The following is a 13,448-nucleotide window of genomic DNA, read 5'->3' as shown; positions in this document are numbered from 1 at the left end:
GAATTGTTTTTCTATATTAAAATGGGAAAAGACTTAGAGTGCAGAGACTCAAAGTGCTGAAAAACAGAAAAGAATAAAGGTCTTGGCTTAAAATTCAAATCCAGCTCCATAATTTGAAGCTCTATGAAGTTAGACTGCATTTTCCAGACTCCCCCTGCAATATGAGAGAACGATGTCAATCAGACTTGCCTTGTCGTCAGTTGAAGATTTTTAGGAAATGAAGTGAGAAAGCACATATTTATCCATTTAGCTTGGTTTCTTTTTATCCATGCTCTTGTATTCGGCTATTGATCGTTCTTTATTGGCACTGCCTTCTCCTTGGGATTGTAAAATCCTGAAGGGCTCATCTCATATCTCCTCCTCCTGCTCCTTCTCCAAGACCCTCCAAGGCTCTGCTTGTAGTAGGCCTCGCATAAATGCTATATTGATGATGACGATGGCGAGGATGATGATGGTGAGAGTGATGGTGGTGATGATGTTGGAAATGGTCACAGTTTTGATAATGATGGCGGCACGATGATGATGATGATGATAACGGAGGTGGTGGTGATTAGGGTGATAGGGATGAGGGCAAGGATGATGACGGTGATGATGATTATAATGATGGCCAGATGATAATAATAGTAACAATAATAATAATAATAACAATGATGGTATGTGTTAAGCACTTACTATGTGCCAAGCACTGTGCAAAGCGCTGGAGAGAAGCAGCGTGGCTTAGTGGAAAGAGCACTGGCTTGGGAATCAGAGGTCGTGGGTTCTAAACCTGGCTCTGCCACTTGCCTGCTGTGTGACCTTGGGCAAGTCACTTCACTTCTCTGGGCCTCAGTTACCTCATCTGTAAAAATGGGGGTTAAAAAAATGTGAGCTCCACATGGGACAATATGATTACCCTGTATCTACCCCAGCACTTAGAAAAGTGCTTAGCACATAGTAAGTGCTTAACAAATGCCGTAATATTATTGTTATTATTATTATTATTATTATCACTATTATTACATGGTACGCAGGTTGTCCCACTTGGGGTTCACAGTCTTACTCCCCATTTTACAGATGAAGTTACTGAGGCACAGAGAAGCTAAGTGACTTGCCCAAAGTCACACAGCTGACAAATGGCAGAGCCAGGATTAGAACCCACGACCTCTGACTCTCAAGCCCGGGATCTTGCCACTAAGCCACGCTGCCTCGGCAAGGATAAAGATGGTAATGATAATGGCAAAGATGACGATGATGATAAGGATAACCAATCTCTCCATCAACAAAATCAATGATGATAATGATGGCAAAGATGAGGATGGGGGATCAATCAGTCAATAATATTGATGATAATGATGCTTTGTTGTCCTTTCTCCTCCATTCTAGACTGTGAGCCCATTGTTGGGTCGGAATTGTCTCTGTTGCTGAATTGTACTTTCCAAGCGCTTAGTTCAGTGCTCTGCACACAGTAAGTGCTCAATAAATACGATTTAATGAATGAATGAATGAATGCTCTGCACCCAGTAAGCGCTCAATAAATATGATTGAATGAATGTATGATGCTGCTGCTTTTGTTTTTTATTTTTGGATGACAAGTGTGTTTCTGGAAGAAATAAGTGGGCTATTGTACATATTAAGATGCAAATCCTCATACCAAGGTGTCCTTCCCGGAAAACTAGCCTGCCGCCCTGTAAGTACATCCATCCAGCATGGTGGTATCTCTATCTCACCTGACTCCCAGTGTTCCTCTGAAATAAGAAGGCTGGACTTCCTGCGACCTAGTCTTCCTGAGTTCTCGCTCATGCTTTCCCTCTCGGGAAGGTTTGCTCCACCACAAGCTTCATTTCCTCTCTCGGCATCAGGATGGTCCCAGCAGTCTCTCCAGGCAGTCTTGGCTCATGATGGGATGGGCTTGTACTGGATCCAGAGTCTAGTGTCCTGGGATCAAAAAGAATATGCCAGAAACTTTCCTTCAACCTGGAAATACCAAGAAAAGCGACCTGGGGAGACTTTCACATGAGCACATCAAACCCACCGACTCCAGGGAGAGGGAGATTCAACTAAGGAAAGATATAATTAGGAAGACAAAGGGAGAGAGAGAGGGAGAGAGAAGAGAGAGAGGAGAGGAAAGATATTTTATCCTCCTAAAAAATATTGGAGATAGGCAGTTTCAAAGAACTATCCTTGGAGACGCTCAACCTCCACAGCTGAGAAAGGGAAGAAAGAAGTTCTGGACGAGTGGGTTCTAGGAGAGTGGAGGGTCATTATCCATCTGCTTGAATCCGGGGGCCGGCAGAGCCGTGCCCTAGCACATTTTTGCTTTTTTTTTAATTAAAAAAGCTTTAACTCTCCCCTCGTCACGTCTGGACTGAATTGGTTTGATCCAGGCAGGTAGTTATGCATAAGAGCAACCACTCTATATTGAATTAGAGGATCTCTCACGCAACACATCTCACCAATTACAAGGTAGGGATGCAATTCTATGATTTATAATACATTATACTGTTAAGTAATATAACATTATAGATACAATTTGTACCTCTCTCTCTCTCTCTCTGCAGATTAGAGAGGTGGCACATGAAGAGTGGATCATTAAATAGCAGAACAGGGCCAGGGGACAGGCTCTCCTGTTTAACAAGCTGCTCCAAGAACACCTCTCTAATCCACCGAGAGAAAAGAATAAATTGTTCCTGTAACTTATTATAAATCATCCTCTTTGGGGTTTGGGGTTTAAGAAAAAAATAATATCATTTCTATGTGGACCACATCTCTCTTGAATCTAGAGGGTTTGGTCATAGTGGGGAGACAACAGTTCATAGACTTCAAGTCATCACAGATGGCTTTAGCTCTTGGTGCCCATCTGTCTGTAATAATGATCATAGTCATTATGGTACTTATTAAGCTTATACTCTGTGCTAGACACTGTACTAAACTCTGGGGTGGATACAAGCAAATGGGGTTGGTCACAGTCCCTGTCCCATGTAGGGCTCACAGTCTCAATCACCATTTTACAGATGAGGTAACTGAGGCACAAAGAAGTAAAGCGACTTGTCTATGGTCAAGTAGCAGACAAGCGGCGGAGGTGGGATTAGAACCCATGATCTTCTGATACCCTGGTCCGAGCTCTATCCACTATGCCATGCATGATAAGCGATATGTGTTTCTGTAATAATAATAATATTGGTATTTGTTAAGCACTATGTGCAGAGCACTGTTCTGAGTGCCGGGGTAGATACAGGGTAATCAGATTGTCCCACGTGATGGTCACAGTTAATCCCCATTTTACAGATGAGGTAACTGAGGCATAGAGAAGTTAAGTGACTTGCCCACAGTCACACAGCTGACAAGTGGCAGAGCTGGGATTTGAACCCATGACCTCTGACTCCCAAGTCCGGGCTCTTTCCACTGAGCCACACTGCTTCTCTGTATGCACTCTCCATGCCCTGTGACCCTGCTGCCATGTTGGTATGGTAAGAGAGAGTGCTCAATTCAAGCCACCCATTTTTCCTTTTCTCTGTAATTCCTGAAATCACTGGAAATGACTCTCTGCCTATCTTCACCCTAGATCATAAGCCCTTGGAGGACAGGAAGCATGTCGTCTAAGTGCTCAGCACAGCACTTAGTCACACACAGTCAGGGCACACTGAATACGATCGATTGATTACTCCCAAACGATGCAGTCTTGACTTTGAATAATGCCTCCCAGATGTCGGTTGGACTGTCTTCTACTTTCTCCCCAAAATGCTACTGAAGAAGCTTGGTTGACCTGTGCTCTGTTTTCCAAGATGCAACCGCCTTAGAGCCAAAGTACCAGCGACCGGGGGAAGACATCTACCCAAAATATTTCAGCTCTCACTGCGTGACTCAGTGCCGAAGGAGGGTCCTCTTCGATCGCGAACCCTTCCGCCTACATTGCCTGCCTAGGGGCAATATCTGAGGATTCGGTCCCCAGCCTCAGCAGAGAGTCCACTGTAGACTTATTAGGGAGTCACTTTACATCGCACTCTCTCTAGACAAGGTTGCTGTTGCCCAGATTCCAGCTTTATTAAATGCCATTAGAATCATCTTTGCTATGACAACACCTCTTTATAACACTAAAACCTGCTTAATGCTCCAGAATGGTCGTACAATGAGGTAGGCTGGAGATATAAGGACATTGTTAGGCTGCTTCATAAACCCTAACTTGTCATGGGACAAGTCATTGATTTCTATTGGCAATCTCATTGTAATGTCAGGCAGTAACCTGAATTCATTCTTTGCTCATCTCAGAGGTAAACAATGGGCCAAACAGTACAGATGGGCTGGAGTAGAAACAGAGCAATTACTCTTACAAGTAATTGGGTTACCTGACCTGTCTGGTACCCGAGAAAGTAGAGGAAAGCCAGTCCCAGTGCAGTATCTGAACTAATTGCCCCCCAATTACTGTCTGTCTTGGGGCCTGGAATGATGCTAGTGAAAATCAGGACAGGGCACAGAACCCTCCAGAGAGAAGCTGAAAGGAGAATGGGTTGGGAAAAAAAAATAACCTAATGTAGGTTCTTAATTATTTTCCCGCCTCGACTTGCTCTCAAAGATCCACCCCGAGTAATAGTAACAGAAGTAATAGCACTGATAGTAGCGGGTGGTAATGGTAGTGATAATAATTATGTGCCAAGCACTTTCTAAGCGCTGAGGTAGATACAAGGTATTCAAGGTTGTCCCACATGGGGCTCACAGTCTCAATCCCCATTTTCCAGATGATGTAACTGAAGCACGGAGAAGTGAATTGACTTGCCCAAAGACACAAGGCAGACAAGTGGAGGAGCTGGGATTAGAACCCACGACCTCAGACTCCCAAGTCCGGGCTCTTGCCACTAGGCCATGCTGCTTCTCTTATATTACTTCTTTTAGTAGTAATATTAGTAACAATAATAATGTTGGTATTTGTTAAGCGCTTACTATATGCCAAGTGCTGTTCTAAGCACTGGGGTAGATACAAGGGAATCAGATTGTCCCAAGTAGGGCTCACCGTTTTCATCCCCGTTTTACAGATGAGGTAACTGAGGCACAGAGAAGTTGTGACTTGCCCAAAGGCACACAGCTGACAGGCGGACTCGAACCCATGACCTCTGACTCCCAAGCCCAAGCTCTTGATACTAAGCCACGCTGCAGCATTAGTAGCAATAGAATTAGGGGTAATTGTATTTATTAAGAGGGACCCAGTGAGAGTAATGCACTCTATTACCTGCTTGGGACATACGAAACCAAGAGACATGTCCCCTGCCCTTAAGGAGCTTACACTTTCTGTTAAATAGTATGTACAACGAGACCTTGTCCCCAGGGGACACGCCCCTTCTCTGGTCAAAAGGTGGTCACTTTTGGAAACTGCATAGAACCTTGCAAGAATAAATAGAGCTTCCAGAGGTGACCTTCTCTCCCGGACGGATCTCCGACCCCTCCACCTGCTCCGGAGACTGACCTTCTCCTTCCAGGTTCATATGGACTGTGGTTCCGTGTCCCAGTGATGGATGTGGGTGGAAGGGGCCGTGGCGGCTCTGAGAATGGAAAGAATGAAGTATCTGGTACCGTATCCACACCAGATAGGGGACAGACCAACTGAAAACAAGACTGTCCATTATAAAACCAGAAAACTGGCCACACTACTTGCATCTGGGGTGCAATATCCAGAGTTGAACCCTTCAAGTGTTATTATTATTATTTCAATGTCAAAATCATAATCAAGCCCACCTTGTCAAGCCCCTTCAGCTCTCCCCTCAGTGTTGGAGATCGCCATCTGTACAGTTGTGAAGCTCTGACATAAGAAAAGAAGGGTCGCTACTGATCATAAACTAATGTGGCCGGGGAACACGTCTACCAATTTTGTCATATTGTACGCTCCCATGCTTAGTACAGTGCTCTGCACACAGTAAATTCTCAACAAATATGATTGATTCATTGATTAATTGAGAAGAGAACTCTTTATGTGGCTGAATCCAGGTTAAAAGATGGAAGAAAATAGCTCCACGCACTTGTGTTGAAGTTGTTGGGTTTTTTTAATAGATAGTATTTGTTAAGTACTTGCTATGTGTCAGGTGCTGTTCTAAGTGCAGGTAGATAAAAGGAAATCAGGTTGTACACAGTCCATGCCCCACATTCATTCAACCATATTTCATTCAATCATAATTATTGAGTGCTTACTGTGTACAGAGCACTGTACTAAGCACTTGGAAAGTACCTTTCAGCTTAATCCCACATTACAGATGAGGTTACTGAGGCACAGAGAAGTTAAATCATTTGCCCAACGTCATACAGCAAGCATGTAAACATACACTTCTACTCTTCTAAACACACACTTCTAAACAAGTGGCTGGAGAAAAAACTTCTTCCTCCCCAGCAGAGAGAAATTATTGACCCAGAAACAGCAATGGAACAGGACAGAGCCACTTTCCAGTTCAAATGAGCATGTGGTTTTGCTGACAAGATGATTACGATGGTAGGTGAGGGACAGAGAAGTCAAGATGTTTGCCCAAACTCACATAGCAGGCAAGTGGCTCCTATCAATAAATAATAAATAAATATTATGTCTCTCTAGATTTAATTGCACAAGGTGGACAAGTCCCCTATATTTTGCACATTTTTGAAAACTTTTAGGTCAAGAAAAGAGATAAGGGTGTTTTGTTTCATTTATACTCTATTGCATCCTCCTACTATCATTTTATTTCAGTGCCTCCCTCTCTGACTAGATTTTAAACTCTTTGAAGGCAGAGATCACGCCTACTAGAACTATGGTACTCCCCCAAGTGCTAAGTGCAGTGTTCTGCACACAGTGTGCCCTCAATAATTATTATTGATTGACTGTTAGAAAGTGTGTTTTTTCTCAATTTCCTTCTCCTCTTGTTCTCTCTCCAGGACTGTCTGGCTCTTCCCGTCACTCTTTCCACCACAGTCAGAGTTAAACTGCTCACCAGCTCTTCTGTGCTGATGCCGGTGAAAGTCCCAATATGGAAGAAAACCTGAGGCTACCTGACAGAGACACTGATGGGTTTATTTAGCCGTATGGAACTGAAGGGTTTGGTGGGTATGAAGCCACTAAACCAAACAGGAAAGAACATCAAAGAGTGGGGTTAAATGAGTCCAGGGAAAATTGCACTTAAAGTTAAAGGAAATTAGAAATCAGATGAGATGTGGTCTCTCATCAAGACTGAGCTTTGGTCTTTTGGGGACCAAAAACTCATGCGGAGGAACTGGTTACAGTTCAAGTGGTTTGCTCACAGCCACTCAAACTCTCTTGTCTCTGCCTATCTAGACTCCAGACATTAAGCTCGTCGTGGGCAGGGAAGGTGTCTGTTTATAATTATATTGTACTCTCCCACGCACCTAGTACAATGCTCTGCATACAGTCAGAGCTCAGTAAATACAATTGACTGATTGACTACCATTTTCCCATCAGGGCAGTTAAGCCAGTAGGGAGGCAAGGGTGCAGAATGCTGTAAAAACTGCCATTAGAGTCTTCACCCAAAGTCACCGGAAGCAGGCAGAACCAGAGTAGAACTCAGTTCTTCTCATGCCCAGAACAGTGGTCTTTCCCCTGGACCAAGAACAGAGATGTGAAATCAGGGTAGAACTACATTCTAGATCATCAGTAACCTCCTACCACCCTTTCCCCTTTTCTAGACCGAGCTTGTTATGGGCAAGGAAAGTGTCCACTAATTCTGTTGTATCATACACTCCAAGCGATTAGTACAGTGCTCTGCACATAGTAAGCTCTCAATAAACACCGCTGATCAATTGATTGATTGAGCAGAACCAACACCGTCAATATGTGACCATTCCTCATCTTCTATTACTCAAAGAGTGAGGTTCCATGGTTTTCCAAATGTCACCAACCTTTAGGATGACCTGAATGACATTTAGAGAGGTCGAGACAGTGAGCACATCCTGTAGGAGAGTGAGGAAGTCCACCTCAGGGATCTCCAAGGACTCAGAATAGCCATATTATGCCCTAGTGGACAGAGCATGGGCCTGGGAGTGAGGAGGACCTGGGTTTTAATCCTGACTCCACCACTTGTCTGGTGTCAAGTGACCTGGGCAAGTCACTTCACTTCTCTGTGCCTCAGTTACCCACCTATAAAATGGGGATTAAGACTGTGAGCCCCACGTGGGACAGGGACTGTGTCCAACCCGATTTACTTGTATCCACCCCAGCGCTTAGTACAGTGCCTGGCACATAGTAAGCGCTTAACCAATACCAAAATTACTATTATTATACTGACCATGAGTGTAGGTGAGGGTGGTTGATTATCAAATCATGACCGACCACTCCGAGACATTGTGCGTGTATGGACATTGTATGTGAGTGAGTGTATGTGTATGTTAGACTGTGAGCCTCCATGAGAGACAGGGACTGATTCTAATTCCCAACCATGAATTCTCTCCTAATGCTTAGTACAGGGCTCTGCACCCAGTAAGCCCTTAATCAATCATATTTAGTGAGCACTTACTGTGTGCAGAGCACTCCGCTAAGTGTTTGGGAAAGTACAATATAACGATATAATGGACATATTTCCTGCCCATAAGCTTATAGGTGAGAGGGGGAGAATGAATGAATAGTATAACTACTATTACTATCATTAGTCCTATTATTACTTCAAAGGAATATCTCTTTCGGGACTGGACCACTAACTACTCAATCTATCAATCAGTGGTATTTACTGAGCTCTTTCTCTGTGTAGAACACTGTACTAAGCGCTTGGGAGGGTACAGCACCTCGGAGTTAGCAGACATGTCCCCGGCCCGCAACGAGCACATACTCTAGAGGGAGAAACAGAAATTAATGTAAATTAATAATTTCTAATATATTTCATATATATGTGCAGAACATATGAGTGATATATATTTTATAGATACGCACATATTTCCTCACAATTCCAGTGATACATTCCACCATTTAGGGCAACATTACTCTTCGCCAAACTGAAAAAAATCACACCCTGCCCCCATCCTGCTTAAATAATACGCTGTTCATACATCTTCCATACACCGAGAGGAAAAATAAATGTCTAGTTAAAAAAAAATGAATTCTGCTATTAAGCACTATAAAATGTTTTTGCTCTCTTCCCTATTTCAAAAGCTTCAATAGGATAAACAGTGGTCAAAAGTTCAGCAAACTGTCTCATAGCCTGGTCCTCCATTCAAACCGGGCTGTTTTAGAGTCTCCTGACACCGTATCTAATTTCCAAAATGAATATGCTTTAATTTTCCTTCTTCATGCATTGTGCTTTTTCCTCATTTAAAACAGCAACAGCCTCTGGCAGTAAAGGACATCACATTTCTGTGTGAGATGAAGCTTTTTTTCCCTATATGCAGGGGAAAGGCATGGGTCAAGGGAGAAAAAATATATGCAAAAAACATCACAGCCCACCGACCCCACTATATTTTACATTACAATTTTGCCATTTCCAATATAGGTTCATTTTGCAATGGACCATATCAACCATATTTCAAGACTTAAAAAAAAAAATCAGTCCCCGAGACATCGTCTGCATACAGGATGCCCTGTGACAATGCGCAGATTGTCTTATTATTTGCACGGTGTCACCTACGGAGAACATAAAACCACAAAGGCACCTATTGCAAATCGATGGATTGGAAAGTGAACATTCTATCAATTAGAGACTAAATTAGGGGACGCCTCTATGACTAGAACGAGGCGTAGACCGTTACCCTTTAATGAGGAGCAGTGTGGCCTAATGGAAAGAGCGTGGGCCGAGGAGTCGGAGGATCTGGGCTCTTACGGCAACCCTACCACCAGACTGTTGTGTGACCTTGGGCAAATCATTTGACTTCTCAGTGTCTCAGTTTCCTCATCTGCAAAATGGAGATTAGATACCTGCTCTCCCTCCGGTTTAGACTTTGAACCCCATTTGGGACGGGGACTTTGACCTGAGTAACTTGTATCTATCCCAGGGCTCAGTTCAATCAATCCATCCATCAGTCGTACTTACTGAGCTCTTACTGTGGAGCGCTGTACTAAGCGTTTGGGAGAGTACAACACAACCTTGTAGCAGAGACATTCCCTACCCACACGAGCTTACAGTCTAGAGGGGGAAACAGAGATTAATATACACAAATAAATAACGGATATGTACATAATTGCCGTGGGGGTGGGGGAGCGAGTCAGGGTAACGCAGAAGGGAGTGGGAAGAGAGAAAATGAGGGCTCAGAACAGGATAACCTTAATGGCTGTGAATGGGGGATGAGAATGGCTGCTGTAACTGCATCATGACTGATCACCCCTTCCCCACGTGTACGGGACAAGTGTTCCATTCTCCACTGGAGCATTTCCTATCCACCATGCCCTGTGCCAACCTTTCTGCTGCCTTCTCAACAAACACCCAATAATAATAATAATTATGGCATTTGTTAAGCGCTTACTATGTGCCGAGCACTGTTCTAAGCGCTGGGGTAGATGCGGGGTAATCAGATTGTCCCAAGTGGGGCTCACATTTTTTAATCCCCATTTTTACAGATGAGGTAACTGAGGTATAGAGCAATGAAGTGACTTGCCCAAGGTCATAAAGCAGACGAGTGGCGGAGTCGGGATTCGAACCCATCACCTCTGACTCCCCAGCCCGGGCTCTTTCCACTAAGCCACGCTGCTTCTCTATCTCCTGGAAGATTGTGTATATATCTACGAATCTACTTATCTTGACGATATTTACGCCAGACTGCTTGTTTTCTTTTGTTCTGTTTTGTTTTGCTGTCTCCCCCCTTTAGACCGTGAGCCCGTTATTGGGCAGGGATTGTCTCTATCTGTAGTCGAATTGTACATTCCAAGTGCTTAGTACAGTGCTCTGCACATAGTAAGCGCTCAACAGATACGATTGAATGAACGAATGGACACCGCGGCGGCCGGTGGCGGTGGTTAAATTTACTTTCGACATCTGTCCGGCATTCGTACTGAGAGGAGGTCCTGGGGACACCTTGAATTAGACGTGGCTCCTGGGCCCCGGGGGCCTCACAACCTGAAGAGGAAATGGGGGAAAAGAGGCCCCAACCGGGAGGATTCAGGGGGGAACAGAGGAGACCGCAATCATGAGCAGAGCAGTAGGCAATTACTGATGGCAAGAGACGGTCTGTCGGCACCACATCGCTGCAGTCGGGGCCTAAACCGATACCAGCTTCCCAGGCGTGACAAAAGATATGACCTTCCCCACCCACCTTCCAGCAGGAACGACAGCGGAAGAAGCAGGGGCCAGCCTGCCCGGTCCGTCTTCTTCCCGACCCTGCCTGATACACATAAATGGACCTAGATGTTCCTACTCTCTGACAGGTTAACGGAAAAAGTCCTTGAGGCTTCTATGGCACCCAGTAAAGGTTGGACTAAAAACCCTCTGAGGAGCTGAGAGTAAACTCAAGTGAACTCCTGCAGCTCTATGGGCCAGAAAGCCCCCCAACCACCAACAGACACACAAACACGATACAAGTTAATCAAGTTGTTTATCAAGTTAATCAAGTTAATCAAGTAGTGACACAATCTCTATCCAAGTTTGACACAATCTCTATCCAAATGGGGCTTACAGTCTAAAGTAGGAGGGAGGACAGATACTTAAAACTCAGAAGACAGATGAGGAAACTGAAGTACTGAGAAATTAAGTGACTTGCCCAAGGTCACTCACGAACAACTGGCAGTCCTGGGATTGGAACCCAGGTCCTCTGATTTACTGGCCTGTGCTCTTTCCACTAAGCCATACTGCTCTTCAAGGCTAACGGCAAAGTCCCGGACAAGCTGACGCACCGAACGAGCCATCGGCCGCATCTTTCCAACCAAGACAGCTTCATCCTCACTGCACAGAATATGCTGTGAAATGAAAATAATGATAATCATAATAATAACAATAATACAAAAGGCCTTTTTAAGCACTTGTTTAATACCAAGCATTATATTAGCAGAGTGGTTTAGTGGAAAGAGTACGGGCTTGGGAGTCAGAGGTCGTGGGTTCTAATCCCGGCTCTGCCAAGTGTCTGCTGTGTGACCTTGGGCAAGTCACTTCACTGCTCTGTGCCTCAGTTACCTCATCTGTAAAAATGGGGATTAAAAAATGTGAGCCTGACGTGGGACAATCTGATTACCCTGTATCTACCCCTGCGCTGAGAACAGTGCTCAGCGCATAGCAAGTGCTTAACAAGTACCATTATTATTATTATTATTATTATTAATAATAAGCACTCGGGAAGACACAGGGTAATCAGATTAGCTACTGTCGGTGTTCCACTTGATAATCCCAATCTAAGACGTAGGGAGGGCAGGTATTTTAAACCCATTTTACAGATGAGGTGACAGAGGCCCAGAGAGGTTAAGTGGCTTGCCCAAAGCCACACAGCCAACCAGCGACAGAGCTGGAAATAGGTCTCGTCATTCCCAGTCTCATTCTTTACCCATTATACCACAAGGGGGCAGGGATTCAGGAGAACAAGTATTTGCAAATGATTATCTCGCCACGTGGGGAAGAGAAAACCTGCTCCGCTTTTCATGTCTTTAGTAAATTCAGACAGGACAGTTTTCTTCTAAATGTATAAAATAACTCAAATTATGGGAAAAATGGCTGAAATTTTTACAGGTGTTTTCTTAACAATGAAAATAAAGAGTGAGCAACTTAATTAGGGAATTTGAATCTGGGATGGAAGGGATCCATCGGAATATCGGAGAGGGGCTATTGGCAATCATCAAACATCGAGCTTGTGCTCGACAACGCAAAATCAGAACTGGCAACGAGACCCAAAAATATTACCTGCCTGGATCTCTTCATCAGTTCCTCATATTTACATTCATTTATCCCGTGATGCCCAATCAGTTCACAGATTAAATCGTGATCTCGCTTCCTCATCTATCGCACCTATGGCTTGCCCACATATAAATGTGCTTTAGACCTAAGCCCTAAGTGAAAACGATTTGTTAGAAATGTCTTATTTTAATATTTTGTGCCAGTACCTTCATTTGATTAAAAATTTTATTGGCCTAACACGATGAGTGCTGCAATTAGGCTTCGGTTCTTCAAGAAAAACTCCTTCTAGACAGCAAGCTCCTTGTGGGCAGGGGACACATCCACCAACTCTGTTGCATTGTATTCTCTCAGTGTTTAGTAACGTGCTCCGTACACAATAAGTGCTCAGCAAATACCATTGACTGTTTGCTTGTGGGCAGGGGCCGTGCCGACCAACTCTATCGTGCCTTAATTCTCCCAAGCAGTTAGTACACTGTCCTGTACATAATAAGAGCTCAATAATAACCTTTGACTGTGGACAGGAAACATGCCTACCAACTCTGACATACTCTATCATATGGGAAGCAGCGTGGCTTAGTGGAAAGAGCACAAGGCTGGTAATCTGAAAACCTGGATTCTAATCCTGGCTCTGTGTGACCATGGGCAAGTCATTTCACTTCCCTGTGCCTCAGTTTCCTCATCTTTAATATGGGCTTTCAATACCTCTTC

At 44.1% G+C, this 13,448-nt stretch overlaps 1 long non-coding RNA gene across 1 annotated transcript in view; it reads right to left on the bottom strand.

The window, feature by feature from the left end:
- Positions 1-1,653: 1,653 nt before the first annotated feature.
- LOC114814321 overlaps positions 1,654-13,448 on the bottom strand; it is a 44,735-nt gene continuing 32,940 nt past the window's right edge. The window contains exon 3 of the long non-coding RNA XR_003762099.2: positions 1,654-1,914. This is a non-coding gene — a long non-coding RNA (uncharacterized LOC114814321). The remainder of the gene's footprint in view (positions 1,915-13,448) is intronic.

This window comes from Ornithorhynchus anatinus, chromosome 9 (assembly GCF_004115215.2).
Source record: "Ornithorhynchus anatinus isolate Pmale09 chromosome 9, mOrnAna1.pri.v4, whole genome shotgun sequence".
NCBI classification, from domain to species: Eukaryota; Metazoa; Chordata; class Mammalia; order Monotremata; family Ornithorhynchidae; genus Ornithorhynchus; species Ornithorhynchus anatinus.
This window is presented reverse-complemented; position numbering and strand designations above follow the sequence as displayed.